The sequence below is a fragment of the Salvelinus sp. IW2-2015 genome, linkage group LG5 (genome assembly GCF_002910315.2).
Source record: "Salvelinus sp. IW2-2015 linkage group LG5, ASM291031v2, whole genome shotgun sequence".
Taxonomy (NCBI): Eukaryota; Metazoa; Chordata; class Actinopteri; order Salmoniformes; family Salmonidae; genus Salvelinus; species Salvelinus sp. IW2-2015.
In genome coordinates this window covers 3,272,825-3,289,015 of record NC_036844.1, presented here as the reverse complement: position 1 = coordinate 3,289,015, position 16,191 = coordinate 3,272,825, and the positions used below count along the sequence as shown (strand labels likewise).

Below are 16,191 nucleotides of genomic sequence, written 5' to 3'. Positions count from 1 at the left end.
TAAGCACCAGATGGTTGATATACAGTACATGGGGTCAGGCTAGGGGTCATTCACCTGTTGTTTAGCTCTTTCTCTATGACGACGACCTCCTCCACAGAATGCCTCTCCTTTCACCTCCTTCCCATCCTTGGCAGTGTGGCCCAGGCAGATGCCAGCAATGTCACCCAGCTGCTTGGAGAACTTCCTCTGAATGAAAATAAGACCCATTGCGCGAAAAGCAGTAAAGAATATTACAAGCTTCATTAAATACATTTTGCAAAAATTTGATCTGAAACAAATAGGTGTGGATTKGATTTTATGAGCTCTTTTCATGCCTGGCGATGTCTAACGAGTTTATTACTACTAGTGATTGAATTCCATAAGAGCAGAGTACACTGTTGTAGAGGCCTGACTCATCAGTCTGTAAAAGAGCTCTTAGTGCCAAGTGAGATCATTCTAAGCCTGGCTGGCATAACAGAGAAAAACCCTCCAACCCAATCATTTCTGCTTATTCTTTACACAAACACAAGCCCAAGAGCAGCGTACCGCAAGAACCTCTTTTTCTTGGGAGTTCTCCGTCACAATTTATTTTGACTGCCCCTTCTTCCCCTCCAGTGCGATCCAGATGGTCTCTGCGTCGTCTGTGTCCACCGTGGTGGTAATCATTMCATATTCTTTCAAACAAAAGTACAGACACAATGCGTTAGCTTGGCCCTGGGGGGACCGAATTCTCTTGAACAGTCCATTAGGCAAACGTAGGTCATTAGTACAGTCAGTGTCCAGCCCTTGCATAACCCCAATGTTGGACATTTTTGTTGCAGACCTGATTCAACTAATCAAGGGCTTAGAAGACTAGGACAAAAATGTGCAACTGGGGTTATGTGAGGACTGGATTGCAATAGGATAGGATTCCAAGTAGATTACAGTACACTACAGTCATTTCATTATGATCTGATTGGAACACTGTAAAGACAAGAGCCAGGAATTCTTCCTGACTGCATAGCCTTACCAGGAGAAATGCTCGGCCCTACTAAAGAGAASTCAGGCTTGTGTGCAACTGATCTTACAGGTCTTCTCGTTGAGGTCGAGGATGCCGCTGTTGGCGCAGGCCAACTCCCTCGTGATCTGACCGTCGTCCTCATCTGACCGTCGTCCTCATTCTTGGCCAAAGAGCGGTCGCATGGGAAACGGAACGTCTTGTCCAGGTCCTCATCTTTTACATRGATGTATTCTATGTGCTACCCTGGAGCAGGCCCTGATCATGACATATCAGTAGAGTATGAYACAACTGACAGGGTATGAAATAGACAGGCGTGATAAACAATATATCATAAAAACGACCTAGTTCACAGTCGGTGCATAAATACACAATGCAGATTTAGGTACGGGGCGTACAGCTCCCTGCCATCCAGCACCTCTATACCAGGAAGTTTTAGAGGAAGTRCCTAAACATTGTCAAAGACTRCAGCCGCCCAAGTCACAGACTGTTCTCTCCGCTACCGCACGGCAAGTGGTACCGATCCACCAAGTCTGGAACCAACAGGACCGTGAACAGCTTCTACCCCCAAGCCATAAGACTTCTAAATAGTTAGTCCGGGTAACTATTGGTTAACTATTTAACTATCTGTATTGACCCTTTTTGTACTAACTCTTTTGACTCATCACATATGCTGCTGCTACTGTTTTATCTATCCTGTTACCTAGTCACAGTATCCCTACCTACTGTATATGTACATATCTACCTCAATGACCTCGTACCCCTGCACATCGACTCGGTACTGGTGCCCTGTGTATATAGACAAGTTATCGTTATTCGTTGTGTGTTTATTCCTTGTGTGATTCTTTTTCGATTATTTCCCTCTTTTTCTTTCTGCTTTGTTGAGAAGGGCCCGTAAATAAGCATTTCACTGTTCGTCTACACTTGTTGTTTACAAGGCATGTGACAAATAACATTTGATTTGATAGAACCAATAGGTATGCAGGTTTCTTATTTTGACTTGTTCACTGTGATTGCAATTGGCTCCCTTCCCGGTCATGCCATCATATTCCTGATGACTGATTGGCTGACCTGAGTTGTCGTGCCACACCCGGACCTTGGAGAGCTCCCCGATGCGGAGCACATCAGGGAAACGGATCACGCTTGTGATCAAAATGTTGGGATTTCAGAGCCAGGTTCCCAGTGTCACGGCTCTCCCTAAACACAATGATCCACACGTTGACGTCAGTGCCTGCACCTGTGGAGAGAGAGGGAGGAGAGTCACCAACTTCTATGAAAAGCTGCAGTGATTTTGTGGCTGACTGGGCTCCGAACCCGGGTCTCATGGGCACCACAAGACTGTGTTAACCCTCTGAGCTTAAGGCCATGCAAACTGAATCCCCTTTGTTACACTTTTACAAACCTAAATYCCTGCTTTTTAAATCAGCTGAAAGTACAGCCTTCATAAAAATCTATTCACCAATAACCATTCCCCGTCGCCAGACAATAACACAGATTATATAAACCTAATTTCACCCCAAAGGTCTCTGTAAACCTTCCCCATTAGCCACTAACATTCTGCCTTTGAAGACATCACTTCACCATCTGTCAGACATCCTTGAAAATGTATAAAATCACTAAAATATTTACTTCCATAGACTGCCTTTGAAATAGTCCACTATTAACAACTAACCAACTACCTTATCAAATTAAATCCCTGTTTCCTCTGAGTCACATGTGACTCATGTGCTTGCATGTTTGTGTGTGTGTGCTTCACATGTCTTTAACTTATGTGCTTGTGTGTGCGTGTGTGTGTGTGTGTGTGTGTGTGTGTGTGTGTGTGTGTGTGTGTGTGTGTGTGTGTGTGTGTGTGTGTGTGTGTGTGTGTGTGTGTGTGTGTGTGTGTGTAATGTTGAAATCGCAGTTTGTGCTTCTCTGATGCGGTGTGTGTGAAAGCTCTGCTCATTATCCCCCCCACACACACACGGGCTCGGCGGGAAGATGAGGGCCATGTCTTCAGTAACACTGGCAGCCAAGGGCAGAACGAGGAGCTTTTTGAAGTGAGCTCAAACACCTAGCTCCTCTATCGTGTCAATCAGCAGCCTGCCTCTCCTCTGCGGTGTAAAACTGTACGTCAAAGGAGCAAAGCCCGGCAACAGCTTTCAGAGGAGTATCTCATTCATTAGCCTATATGAGTCTAAATGGAATGTCGCATTCCACCTCTGCTGCAGCGTCACGTCCCTCCAAGCAGAAAAGAGGCTCCGCTGTGCCACAGAGATAAAGTGAATCAGGAGGATATACTGTAACAAACATCTCAGCTAGTTAGGAACAGGACTTAAGCTGGATCTGGGGTAGTGTATAATAAATTGGTGTTGATTTGCAGTGCAAGATAGAGAGTGAGGGACACTGTGATTACAGAAYATMGATGTWAATGTGGTTCGGGGAACTACYGTAATGACTAGGCTTTAGMTCTGTGGAATAATGTTGTCTMGAGATTGATACCTGGGCCTGWATTCATAAAGTGACTCGGAGTAGGATTGCTTTTCTAGGATCAGGTCCCCCCCTGCCCATTTATTATAATCTAAAAGGCAAAAATGATCCTAGATCAGTATGTTTTACTCTAAGARGCMTTATGAATACAGGCCCTGGTCAGTCACATGAACARGATGGCCTTTAATGAGGACTGTAGAATGTGTTGTTTGTCTGTGCACAGACTGACTGAGCCACCTCCGATGTCACTGGTCTTGACCTGGATAATGTAGGTGGTGCTCTCCACCATCTCCTCCTCGTCCACCACGGCAGCCAGCTCGCATATCATGGTCCTCTTGGGCCCTTTGGTCTTAGACAGCCATTCCTCACAGGTGAACTCCGACACATTCTCTGTGGTCAGGTTATGCATGATAATCTGTGGTAAAATCTAATTCATAAATGATTAATTAGTCAAAGTTATTAACCCTTATTTGACTAGGCGTGAGGTAAGGTGGTTGAACTTGTCAATGTAACAACCTTTTCACAGATTTAGAGTGCATTTTTAAGTGGATTTGCACATTGAAGTGAATGGGAGTCCGTGCCTTTACAACTGGTGTAATTCTATCAGGATAAAGCATCAATCAACTCTGTTGTCAGGATAAGGCAATACCTGTGTACAGGATTAATCTGAAGGACAAGTCCATTATCTGTAGGACAACACCAGACAAACATCAACCATAATCCATAGTGGTAAAATGCAAAAAATATACATATGCAAATATATAAATACAGTCAGGTCCATAATTATTGGCACCCTTGATAAATATAAGCAAAAAAGACTGCATAAAATAAATACAAAATACTGAGCTATATTGTATGCAATTTTTTTTTTACATTTTATTATTTTATACTAATACAATTGCTCAGAGAAATAGATTTGGTTTAACAAGCAATTTAAAAAAAAGATCTCATAAAGATAGGGGTTAAAATTGTTGGCACCCCTGTTTTCAATACTCTAYCAGAGTATTACTCTTTGCGAGGTTAACGCCACTGAGCCTTTAATTTTTGTTGTTGTTGATGTGATTGGAAAACACTTTGGGAGAGATCTTAGACCATTCTTCCATACAGAATCTTTCCAGATCCTTGATATCCTCCATCTGCGCTTATGGACCGCCCTCTTCAATTCAAACCACAGGTTTTCAATGGGTCAAGTCGGGAGACTGAGATGGCCATTGAAAAATGTAGATTTGGTGGTAAATTAACCATTTATATCTATGGAGTTTTATTCATGCTTGGGGTTTATTGTCTTGCTGGAAGATCCACTTGCTGCCAAGTATCAGCCTCCTGGCAGAGGCAACCAGGTTTTTCGCTGAAATGTCCTGGTACTTGGTAAAGTTCATGATGCCGTTGACCTTAACAAGYGCCCCAGGAATAGTTGAAGCAAAARAGCCCCGTAACATCAAAGATCCACCACCATATTTTACCTGTAGATCTGAGGTACTTTTCTGCATATTCTTCCGATTTTCAATATGGTTTCCTCTGCCAGGAGGCCGATACTTGGCAGCAAATGGATCTTCCAGCAAGACAATAACCCCAAGCATGAATAAAAATCCACAAAGAAATTGTTAATTAACCACAAAATGGTTTGAATGTAATAGGGCGATCCATGAGAGCAGACAGAGGATATCAAGGAACTGGAAAGAMTCTGTATGGAATAATGGTCTAAGATCTCTCCCAAAGTGTTTTCCATTCACATAAAACATTTTAGAAAAAGGCTCAGTCTCGTTATCCTCGCAGGGGAAGAGTGRTAGAATATTGAAAACAGGGGTGCCAATKKTTTTGACCCCAATTCTTTGAGATTTTTCTTCATTGCTTGTTAAACAAAATATTTGTCTCTGGGCAATTGTATTAGTATAAAATAACTAATAATTTCCCACATTTTTGGAGCATACAATATAGCMCAGTATTTGTATTATACATTTTATAGTCTTTTTGCTCATATTTATCAAGGCTGCAAATAATGATGGACCTGACAGTATATGTAAATACTGTTCATTATGAGTATATCCCTCTTCCCCCAGTGTGTTTGACCACTTGTCATGGACAGGGTGTAACTGTAGAAAGTACCCTACTGTAAAAACCCAAGGCTCTGGTAGCCCAACCTGCATCAACTACCATCAATATATTCATTTGAGTGAGATTAGCATGCTGGCTGTGTGCCCAGTTCACTGCAGTGGCCATTTGAATAAACAGGCACGGTGTGTGTAATCCATAACGTTAGCACACATCTGTTTGGGATGCTGTACAGCTACTGGGTCAGTCCAAGGACATGGCCCAGCCACAGACCGACACGGCTGGGTATGAGCCTTGACTGCTCGTGTTTCGCTAGTCTACAGGCAGGCTGGGTGATATGGAAAGACATGGAGGGTGTTGTTACTGCATAGGAAATGCCTGTGGTAAGGTAAGGTCTTGGCATCGAAGTGAATTTGGGGCCCGCGTTCATATTGTTCTGACAGGGGGAAGCCATCCGCCAGTTCAATATTGACCATCAAATAGAACTGGAACACAATTATGTCTCACTGAGAAACCTCAAAAATGTAGGAGAAAATCTGTTACGTTTCCTGGAGGTGTGTGAGGGGGGTGGTTCAGAATTGTTGTATTGCAATTCTTAGTGCATGCACTACTTCTGTCAACAACCAATACATATCACAAATAATTGGTATGGTAATACATTGAGACAATTAGCAATGCCCCTGTGACGTCACATCGTAAAATATAAAGGAAGGTGAGTGTGTCATATATTTCATGACAGGGTTATTACAATACAATTCAACTTTGTCCAATGTCTTTTTGCGGTGTTGTGTTATTCACAAGCCCCTTGACACCACATAAAACAGTACATGTTTAGTGTCCCCCATTGGGATAAAGCATTGTGCTTCTGCTATTGCTCATTACCGAGCCTGTGTCTGTGTCTGGGGAGAACAGATTCAGCCCAGTAGCTGCAGCCTGCCTGCTCCAACCCCACAKTGACTGAAATGGGTCAATACACTCACGTGCCATTCAATGAAGCTCACCCCAGACGAACTCTTACCCCTACCGTGCAGAGCTGTGTGAGCGTGTCTGTCTGTCTGGTGTGTATGGCTGAATTATGCAGTGACCTATCGCCTGCAGGTAGAGATCAGTGTGTGTGTGTGTGTGTGTGTGTGTGTGTGTGTGTGTGTGTGTGTGTGTGTGTGTGTGTGTGTGTGTGGTGTTGGTGTGTGTGTGTGTGTGTGTGTGTGTTGTGGTGTGTGTGTGTGTGTGTGTGTGTGTGTGTGTGAGAGAGAGAGAGAGAGAGCGAGAGAGCAAGTGTGTAAGAGAGAAAGTCAGAGGGATGTTGGGGATTGAGCAACCCTGTGACCTAAGACTTAGGGCTCGATTAAATCCGTAGCACTGAAGACCTGTGCTACAGCTCAATACAAAAATACAAATGTAAAGGCAATGTTCCTGCGTTAGTGGYGACCGSATTCACGATTCGCCCAAATYCTGCATATGTCGGCWCAATCAGAAATTACTTATAAAATGTAAATCGCGCTATAGCGCTGAACTTCAGCGATACGGATTGAATCGAGCCCTTACAGACATCAATGCCTCACCCATGTCTCTCCCTTTCTCTCTCACGTGCGTTGGCCACTTAGTTAATAACACCTGTTATTATTGTATTAATTACACCTGTTACTATCATTCATATTCCATTCACGCAGGTCAATGTGCACTACATGGCCAAGTTAGTGGATTCAGCTATTTCAGCCACATGCGTTGCTGACAGGTGTATAAAATCGAAAAACATTGGCAATAGAATGGCCCGTACTAAAGAGCTCAGTGACTTTCAACGTGGCACCGTCATAGGATGCCACCTTTCAAACAAGTCAGTTTGTCAAATTTCTGCCCTGCTAGAGCTGGAAACGCGTTCTCCGGAGTGATGGAATAACGCTTCACCATCTGGCCATCCGACAGACAAATCTGGGTTTGGCGGATGCCAGGAGAATGCTACCTGCCTGATTGCATAGTGCAACCTGTAAAGTTTGGTGGAGGAGGAATAATGGTCTGGGGCTGTTTTTCATGGTTTGGGCTAGGCCCGTTAGTTCCAGTGAAGGGAAATCTTAACGCTACAGCATACAATTACATTCTAGACGATTTTGTGCTTCCAACTTTGTGGCAACAGTTTGGGGAAGGTCCTTTTCTATTTCAGCATGACAATACCCCTGTGCACAAAGCGAGGTCCATACAGAAATTGTTTGTCGAGATTGGTGTGGAAGAACTTGACTGGCCTGCACAGAGCCCTGACCTCAACCCCATCGAACACCTTTGGGATGAATTGGAAAGCCGACTGCGAGCCAGGCCTAATCGCCCAACATCAGTACCCGACCTCACTAATGCTCGTGGGTGAATGGAAGCAAGTCCCCGCAGCAATGCTCCAACTAGAGGTCAACCGATTAATCGGCAAGGCAGATTAATTAGGGCAGATTTCAAGTTTTCATAACAACCGGTAATCGCCATTTTTGGATGGCGATTATGTCTGATTACATTGAACTCCACGAGGAGACTGCGTGGCAGGCTGACCACCTGTTACGCGAGTGCAGCAAGGACCCAAGGTAAGTTGCTAGCTAGCATTAAACTTATCTTATAAAAACATTCAATCAGTCTTAACATGATCACTAGTTAACTACGCATGGTTGATGATATTACTAGTTTATCTAGCGTGTCCTGCGTTGCAAATAATCAATGCGGTGCCTGTTAATTTGTCATCGAATCACAGCCTACTTCGACAAACGGGTGATGATTTAACAAGAGCATTCGCAAAAAAAGCACTGTCGTTGAACCAATGTACCTAACCATAAACATCAATGCCTTTCTTTAAAATCAATACACAAGTATATYTTTTTAAACCTGCATATTTAGTTAAAAGAAATTCATGTTAGCAGYCAATATTAACTAGGGAAATTGTGTCACTTCTCTTGCGTTCTGTGCAAGCAGAGTCAGGGTATAGACAGCAGTTTGGGCCGCCTGGCTCGTTGCGAACTGTGTGAAGACCATTTATTCCTAACAAAGACCGTAATTAATTTGCCAGAATTGTACATAATTATGACATAACAGTGAAGGTTGTGCAATGTAACAGCAATATTTAGACTTAGGGATGCCACCCATTCGATAAAATACGGAACGGTTCCGTATTTCACTGAAAGAATAAAAGTTTTGTTTTCAAAATTATAGTTTCCGGATTTGACCATATTAATGACCTAAGGCTCATATTCCTGTGTGTTTGTTATATTCTAATTAAGTCTATGATTTGATATTCGATAGAGCAGTCTGACTGAGCGGTGGTAGACAGCAGCAGGCTCGTAAGCATTCATTCAAACAGCACTATCATGTGTTTGCCAGCAGCTCTTCACAATGCTTGAAGCACAGCGCTGTTCATGACTTCAAGCCTATCAACTCCTGAGATTAGGCTGGCAATACTATAGTGCCTATAAGAAAATCCAATAGTCAAAGGTATATGAAATACAAATGGTATAGAGAAATAGTCCTATAATAACTACAACCTAAAACTTCTTAACTGGGAATATTGAAGACTCATGTTAAAAGGAACCACCAGCTTTCATATGTTCTGAGCAAGGAACTTAAACGTTAGCTTTTTTACATGGCACATATTTCACTTTTACTTTCTTCAACACTGTGTTTTTGCATTATTTAAACCAAATTGAACATGTTTCATTATTTARTTGAGACTAAATAGATTTTTATTTATGTATTATGTTAAGTTAAAATAAAAGTGTTAATTCAGTATTGTTGTAGTTGTCATTGTTACAAATATATATACTTTTTTATTTATATATTTTCTTAAATAAAATCGTCCGGTTAATCGGTATCGGCTTTTTTTGGTCCTTCAGTAATCGGTACCGGAGTTAAAAAATCATAATCAGTCAACCTCTAGTTCCAACATCTAGTGGAAAGCCTTCCCAGAAGAGTGGAGGCTGTTATAGCAGCAAAGAGGGGACCAACTCCATATCAATGCTGATTATTTTGGAATGAGAAGTTCGACGAGCAGGTGTCCACATACTTTTGGTCATGTGTAACATCACTAGATGTAGGCTACTACATGATACTTGAATTTGCCCTATATCCATCGTGAGGCTGCTACAACCTAGCCTACAAATGAACGTGTATAATGTAGGTGCACAGGTTGAGAGACAAATTGGAGTAATCAAGGTGACAGACAGTGAGTGACACATTCAATAGCGTTTTGCACACTCTTGCCTGTATGTGATGTGCACTCTGACTGAGTGACAGCAAACTTGGCTACCCGCTGCAAGTTGAGGACAGACACACACAGACACACACACCCCCTCCGCACGCTGCTCCTAATCTGCAGTTGTTTTGAAGTGAGAATGTGTAGGGAGGGATTTTGCCAACATATATTTAGGCATATTAAAACACTTCCGTTTTTTCCGACCACAAGTATCATCTGATCCGATTATCAACTGTCAATTTACGAATACGATTATGAGTATGGCCATGTCAGCACAGCCCTAGTACCTTAAAACTCAACTCTGGACCTRGAAGCCAGTTCCATTTTTGTATTGCTCCCCTCTAATCAGGGCCTGATTTAGACCCGGGACACCAGTGTGCAATTAATTATCATGCGGAACAGAAAACCAGAAGGCTCTGGARCTCGTAGGATAAAAGTTGAATACCCCTGCTCGTAGCTGATCTGGGGTGTAATCATTAGTCCAAACAGTTCCAAAATGTTCTGTTTTGCAAGGAAAACCTTGGACAAATCCATTGGACAAATCCATTGGACAAATCCAGGTCCTTCCCCGGTTAGTTCCGTTTGTGAAATGTTTTGCAACAGAATCGGCGGAATGAATACACCCCTGATCACCCACACAGTTCAATTTCATAGCAGTCACATACAACATTCTCACTATGCACATAGCGGACTACAGTCAACTCCATTGTTGAAGGACGTTCATGATGAACTTCACCAACAGAGTGGAGCAGAGGCCAAGGTTTGTGTAATCTAGCTCCGACTACATCGATTCGCCCAAGGTCAATACTTCCCAAAAAATATCATGAAATGACTACCTTGTACCTATGTTTGTCCTCTGTAGTTGTGTGCCTTTCTTTGTTTACTGAAATGTATACTTTTTCAATAAACGTTAATCAAATACAACCACTGACTTTTTGCTAATTTCTGCTTCTCAAATGGCAATTTAGCATGTCAATTGAATCTCCGATGACGTTTGTAGGCTATAAAATTATTGTAAAAAAATAAGTATTTCTATCTCGTTATTTATTAGTATCTCAGGACAGAAAATATGCCAGGTTAATAAAGTTATCTGACAAATTAGATGTTTATAGCATACCACCCTGCATCCCACTGCTATACTGGCTTGACACTGTAGCTAAGCAGGGTTGGTCCCTGGATGGGAGACCAGATGCTGCTGGAAGTGGTGTTGGAGGGCCAGTAGGAGGCAAATTGACAGGACATATAGCCAAGCCAACAAGAATACATTTTTATAAATAACTAGACCATTCAAGGGCAGGCAAAGACTGGAAGTAGTTATGCGGCATTACTAAGACTAACAAATTAGATCAGGATTAACTTCTCTCGACGACGTCAGCTAACTGACAAAAAAGCTAGGGGTAAACAAACTGACGTAAGTTTAACGAGACAGCTTTACTATCTTCACTGTCAGTGTTAGCAGGTCGGGTAACAAACTAAGAGTGGCAGAATAAGGATCATGCAAATATATGTTGTTGTGACAGCCATGTAGTGGAGAGAACAAGCATTAGATACACTGACGATTTTGCTGATTTTCCTACTTAAAAAGCATGTAGAGATCTGTAATTTTTATGATAGGTACACTTCAACTGTGAGAGACGGAATCTAAAACAAAAATACAGAAAATCACATTGTATGATTTTTAAGTAATTAATTTGCATTTTATTGCATGACATAAGTATTTGATCACCTACCAACCAGTAAGAATTCTTTAAGAAGCCCTCCTGTTCTCCACTCATMACCTGTATTAACTGCACCTGTTTGAACTCGTTATCTGTATAAAAGACACCTGTCCACACACTCAATCAAACAGACTCCAACCTCTCCACAATGGCCAAGACCAGAGAGCTGTGTAAGGAAATCAGGGATAACATTGTAGACCTGCACAAGGCTGGGATGGGCTACAGGACAATAGGCAAGCAGTTTGGTGAGAAGGCAACAACTGTTGGCGCAATTATTAGAAAATGGGAAGAAGTTCAAGATGACGGTCAATCACCCTCGGTCTGGGGCTCCATGCAAGATCTCACCTCGTGGGGCATCAATGATCATGAGGAAGGTGAGGGATCAGCCCAGAACTACACGGCAGGACCTGGTCAATGACCTGAAGAGAGCTGGGACCACAGTCTCAAAGAAAACCATTAGTACACACACTACGCCGTCATGGATTAAAATCCTGCAGCGCACGCAAGGTCTCCCTGCTCAAGCCAGCGCATGTCCAGGCCCATCTGAAGTTTGCCAATGACCATCTGGATGATCCAGAGGGGAATGGGAGAAGGTCATGTGGTCTGATGAGACAAAAATAGAGCTTTTTGGACTAAACTCCACTCGTCGTGTTTGGAGGAAGAAGGATGAGTACAACCCCAAGAACACCATCCAACCGTGAAGCATGGAGGTGGAAACATCATTCTTTGGGGATTGCTTTTCTGCAAAGGGGACAGGACGACTGCACCGTATTGAGGGGAGGATGGATGGGGCCATGTATCGCGAGATCTTGGCCAACAACCTCCTTCCCTCAGTAAGAGCATTGAAGATGGGTCGTGGCTGGGTCTTCCAGCATGACAACGACCCGAAACACACAGCCAGGGCAACTAAGGAGTGGCCCCCGTAAGAAGCATCTCAAGGTCTGGGGTGGCCTAGCCAGTCTCCAGACCTGAACCCAATAGAAAATCTTTGGAGGGAGCTGAAAGTCCGTATTGCCAGCGACAGCCCCAAAACCTGAAGGATCTGGAGAAGGTCTGTATGGAGGAGTGGGCCAAAATCCCTGCTGCAGTGTGTGCAAACCTGGTCAAGAACTACAGGAAACGTGTGATCTTCTGTAATTGGCAAACAAAGGTTTGTGTACAAATATTAAGTTCTGCTTTTCTGATGTATCAAATACTTATGTCATGCATAAAATGCAAATTAATTACTTAAAAATCATACAATGTGATTTTCTGGATTTTTGTTTTAGATTCCGTCTCTCACAGTTGAAGTGTACCTATGATAAAAATTACAGACCTCTACATGCTTTGTAAGTAGGAAAACCTGCAAAATCGTCAGTGTATCAAATACTTGTTCTCCCCACTGTATGTTAGTATCGACACGTGAGGCTGCCGAAAACGTTTACTGAAACGGCAAAAAAGTGGAAGTTAGGCTAATTCCATGGGTCTAACGGGAGTGCCCTGCCATGCTGACTACACCGGGCATGCACATGTTGATTTTGTCAACCCACACCAGAAGTGATCAGGACAAYCTGGTTGAAATATCAAAAACTAACTCTGAACCAACTGTATTAATTTGGGGACAGGTCGAAAAGCATTAAACATTCATGGCAATTTAGCTTGCTGTTGCTAGCTAATTTGTCCCAGGATATAAACATTGGGTTGCTATTTTTACCTGAAATGCACAAGGTCCTCTACTCTGACAATTAATCCACAGATAAAAGGGTAAACCGAGTTCCCGTCTAGTAATCTCTCTTCCTTCGGTCGTCTTCTTCTTTGGACTTTATATGGCGGTTGGCAACCAACTTTAASGTGCATTACCACCACCAACTGGACTGGAGTGTGGACKTCAGTTCACCCATGTGGGTATATGCTCCTAAAAACCAAWGAGGAGATGGGAGAGGCAGGACTGCTCGCACGCCTGGCTGTGCAGACGTGCGAGCAGTGTGGATGCAATGATTGAATAATGTATGTGTAAATGTATTTTGCAATGCTCGGGCACGTAACGCGAGCGGTGTGGTCAGCATGGTACACGGCTGTACCATACTCGAGGGAGTGGTCACATTAAACCACGCCTCGCCGTGGGCATTTATTCAATAGACCCATGCACATACGCACTAAATTGCCATCAGAAATTAGCAAGAAGTTGGCGGTTGTGTTTGATTAACCCTTATTGAAAAGGTGTGGATTTCAGCAAACAGAGAAAGGAACACAACTACAGAGGACAAACATAGGTACAGGGTAGGGGTTTCATGATTTCATCAAGTATTGACTTGGGTGTATCTATGTAGTCGGAGCTAGATTCCACAAAGCCTGGTCTCTCGTTCTCTTTCTCGGTGAAATCATAAACTTCCTTCACCATGGAGTGGAGTTTAGTCCGCTACTTTAGCTAGTTGCATAATTCCTTCTCGCATCTCCTCCTCTCACCTTTTCCCTTTGCTTGTGGACTTTAGTGCACAACACAACAGCTGTCTTTGACCAGGCGCAAAAATCCTCTGTGTCGCAAGGATCTGTACACAATTCCTGGAAGCTGAAAATATCTCAGTTCTTCCATGATCTGCATACTCACTAGACATGTCACCCATTGAGCAGGCTTGGGATGCTCTGTATCGATGTGTATGACAGCATGATCCAGTTCCCGCCAATATCCAGCAACTTCGCACAGCCATTGAGGTGGAGTGGGACAACATTCCATAGGCCATAAACAACAGCCTGATCAACTCTATGTGAAGGAGATGTGTCGTGTCGCGCTGCATGAGGCAAATGGTGGTCACACTAGATACTGACTGGTTTTCCGATACACGCCCCTACCTTTTTTTAAGGTATCTGTGATCAACAGATGCATATCTGTATTCTCAGTCATGTGAAATTCATAGATTAGGGCCTAATGAATGTATTTCAATTGACAGATTTTTTTATATGAACTAACTCAGAATTGTTCCATGTTGCACTTATATTTTTGTTCAGTGTAGTATAGTTTTATCTAAAAAGGATAACTTATCTATGTTTAATTATTTTTTCCCCCCCGAAATTCACTGAGTAGGATGGTCCTCCCCTTCCTCCTATGAGGAGCCTCCACTGACTGTATGGTACTGTATTATATTCTTACTGTAAACATGGAGCAATTACTGCTCAAAAAGGTCAAAGACAAAGACGGTGTTGTATTGAGCCGGTAAACTGTGACATGTTGTCAGTGCTGACCTTATCCAGCCAACTGACCTTGTCCAGCCAACCAGTTGGCTACCAGAGCCGTCGATACGAGCCTTCATCTTCCCCAGGGTAGCAATGTCATCGACCTCCAGGGTGAACATGTCCTCCTGACCCCGCTCAATCCTAACGACAGCCAGAGTGTGAGCGCAATGCTTTATGGGAGAGTTAAAAAAAAAACTGTAAACACACCACTAGTCCACATCACATGCACTGTGATCTACAGTAAGTACAACTATTCAAATATAGTTTTTTTATGTGGATGAATGTGGAATAGAATTGCAGTTTGGCCGTTTCAAAACCACTTTATGTTGGCTAATTGGGGTGTGTTTATTTGGGTGTGTTAAATYTATGTATTTGTTGAAGTGTGAACATTTGGTCATATGGGTGAACTTTTGGGTCAGCTGTGTTTGATAGCGTTTAATCAGTGTGTTTAGTTGCCTGTGAACGTTTGGTCAGGTGTGAGAAATTGGTCAGGTGTGTGTTTGGTCAGGGTCAGGTGTGTGTGTGGCACTGTACCTGTCCTCATTGTTCTGCAGCAAGATGCCCTCTGTGGTGACACAGACAGGTAGATCTGGGTGTCTGCTCTTGCATTCAGAACATCTACCGTCACCACCGTCACCACCGTCACCACCGTCACCACCGTCACCTCATAGATAATCTGACAATAACAGACAGACAATGATTAATAATCAGTCAATGAATCAATCACTCAATCAAATTAAACAATTCATATGCTGCCAGTTAAACCAAACAGATAAACCAAACTAATCAATGTGACAAAAAGTACATGTTAAGACATTTCCTTGTAGGGGAGAGTGGGGTAAGTTGAGRCAAAGGGGTAAGTTGAGCCARCCTTGATTCTAGGAAACCATTCAAAAAATGAATCATGTGACCAAATATTTAGCYAGAGGTCATKATTTCATGGAGTGTGAAGGAAGAAGGAAGAGAACAGATTTTCACCAAGTCAAATGAATGTATTGTGTTAGAAGTATCATGATGRTTGTATCTAAACRAAAGSAGATKKTTTTAAYATTGTTCTATACATCAGTTGGGGTCTTCATAAGCTTCAATATGAGGTCCTAAACCTAGCATGAAAGTGCATCCTTGRAGCTGAGTGAGCTAATATAGTAAACATTTGTGTTTTGGGGTATGTTGTGCCAATGGCCATGGGGTAAGTTCAGTCAATGGTTGAGCCAATGGCAAGTTGAGCAAATTGAAGTGCTTTCTTCCCAGGCGTAATACAAAGCATTGCTGGGATATGAGGGAACAACAGGGCCTGGCATATGCTATAAGTGTAAAAAAAATAAGAAAAAGTACAAAGTGTTTAAGTGTAAGCCTGTGTTAAAAGTTGCTAAAAATTATTAAAAGACAGATAGAGATTGTGTTTGGGAAATAAAGATAGACATGGTTTTAAAATGTATGGGTCATATTCTGGCCCTCGCTTCATATTCGTCGCCAAACCCATTGGCTCCAGGTCATCTATAAGTCTTTGCTAGGTAAAGCCCCGCCTTATCTCAGCTCACTGGTCACCA

At 42.7% G+C, this 16,191-nt stretch overlaps 1 pseudogene; it reads right to left on the bottom strand.

Annotated features, from left to right (window-relative positions):
- LOC111964468 (lipoxygenase homology domain-containing protein 1-like) overlaps window positions 1–16,191 on the bottom strand; it is a 53,955-nt pseudogene that overhangs the window by 1,879 nt on the left and 35,885 nt on the right.